Source organism: Eurosta solidaginis, chromosome 3 (assembly GCF_040869045.1).
Source record: "Eurosta solidaginis isolate ZX-2024a chromosome 3, ASM4086904v1, whole genome shotgun sequence".
Lineage (NCBI taxonomy): Eukaryota > Metazoa > Arthropoda > Insecta > Diptera > Tephritidae > Eurosta > Eurosta solidaginis.
In genome coordinates, this window is record NC_090321.1 from 162,592,902 (window position 1) to 162,595,373 (window position 2,472).

Here is a 2,472-nt window from a genome sequence, read left to right on the forward strand (position 1 = left end):
TGAAGCCGTAAGGTGGTAACAACGAGCGCACATACACACACAAACACTATGTAATTTGTTTGTGTAATTCGTTGGTGGTAATGTCAAAAATACTCTGAGAAATGTTCGTACTGTCAAAATTCATGAGAAAAGTTGCAATCAGCTTGGCTAATGCTTTCACCTTTAATGACTCCGCCATCAATCAGCTTTGCCAGCATAGTTTGAAATTAATAATCAACATAAACGATTTGATTTCGTTTTGATATGGCAGAAAACGAAACGAAATCATTTCGTTAATTTGACGATCTTAACGTTAATAAACGAAACGAAATGACTTCGTTTCGTTTATTAACGTTGATTATCGTAACGAAATGATATCGTTTCGTTGGTTAAGCATGCCTGATATAATTTGATTACTCTTTCTGACAAAATAATGAGTTACCATACAATTGAACAAAAGAAATAATCAAATATGAATACTTTAGATGATCAAACACTGAATATATTTTTTCAACCACATTTTGGAATCATATTTGAATCAAATGTGTTTACTTTAGGAGATCATAAATTTATAATAATTTTTAATTCAGCTTTCTGAATCTTTTTTGACTATATTTGTTGACTGAATAATGTATTTTATACTTGTCAAAATATTTCTTTACATCGGAGCTGCTCAACCCCTATACACTTGTAGCACTTTTGTTTTTGTTTTGCCCTGAATCATAGGCACAGATTCAAATTCACACTTTGAATATAAAAAAAAACAAGTAAGGACAGGACTGTCTTCGGCTGTGCCGAAGACTTCAACCTTCCAACCATCATAATTTATTTACAAAAAATCAGAGAATTAAATTTGCAATATACTTGCTCCTATCAGAGAATTTTTTGGTAACAGACGAACAGAGAAAATCGTTATGAGAATTTTCTGTTACGTCTTGCACCCTGTTAAGTTAACATGAATTTGGGGAATAGTGGTGAAGTGCAAGACGTGTCACATGCAAATGGATCGTAAGCAGTGGATGCCAAAAAAACGCCTTCTCCTTGTGGTTAAATTCTCTGATGTAAATCACAAAATCCTGAAAACTAGCTTCCTCTTGATTTTTCATTCATAAATGCTTCTTCTTAAGTTGTCCAAATTGATGATAGAATTTTGCAATTCGGCAACATGGCATTTGATAAAATCGTCAAAAGACAAATTTTTGCGATTTTATAAATTCCAACTTCGATGCATATTGGGGGTATTCATTATGACGAGCATAACTACTTTCATAACCCCTCACTTTTCCTTTGAAATAATACCAAACTATTTATAAGCCTGTATGAAAGTACTAATATGGTAGTAAAAAATGCAAATAAACATGCACAGATATTGCCTAGTAAATGTCCACTAACATATTAGCAATATAATCTAAAAATTTCCATCCATTGTTCATATAAATTATTGCAAATAATTTTCTCATATCCTGAATTGCCGAGTTGTCACAGCTTATGGACATTTTTATTTGCTATTTGAAACCCCCTATCATATTCTGCCGAAAAATTATTCGCGCAGTCACGCAGCCAAATTTGCAGCAACTGTGTTGCAGTTGTAACATAAGAGTGGTGTTTTACCCGTTTCTGGCCCGAATTCGCACTGTGACGTCATACTGTATATGCTGACTTGTTTATCACATGTCAGTATAAAGTAAGAATTTTACATTATTTTCATAGATAAAAATTAATATATAGGAGCGGCGAAATAAATTAAAGTAATTTTGCGAAGAAATATAACATTATTTCGCAAAAGAGCAATAAATTCGTTTATTTTAATTTTATAATAAATTCCCCTTTTAGCTGTGAGTTGTTAAAGGTATAAACGGCAACACTTTTAACCACCGACGACACATAGTTTGGCTCGTGCCTATTGTATTTCGTCGGCTAATTGCTACGAGCATTGATATTTACATATACATGGCCGTATACGCGGATTGCCATAATTGATTTGGTCGCTTCATAACGCGGAAAGCGACAAGTTGTTTTATTAATAACTTAAGACACTGCCACAGCATCAAAGCGACCAAGCTTTTTATACATGTCTGCCTTTAATTGGAGTATTAGCCGTGTTTTTTAACACGCGTATATCCGTTTACGCTTAAACTTTATATTGACTGCTAAGAGACAAACTATAAATACACCTCTGAAATTGCTGCGCATAAATTTTGTCCTACTAAATTTCAATACGCATTATACTCAGATGTAACTGAAATATGTGTCTTTGTTTCACCCTGTACACTAATTCTATGTATTATATGTGTGTCCACAATTCATCGCAACTGATTCAGCTATATGTTATACCCTATGGCCATCAGAGCGTTGCGTCTCCGCTTTTCGCTACACCCTGTTGCTGTAGCTAGTTGTTTTACCACAGCCGCTAGATGGGTCTCCTAAGCATTATCTAAGCGAAAATAGGCGTTTTTTAACACGCGCAAACGAAACGTATACGCGCGTGTTAAA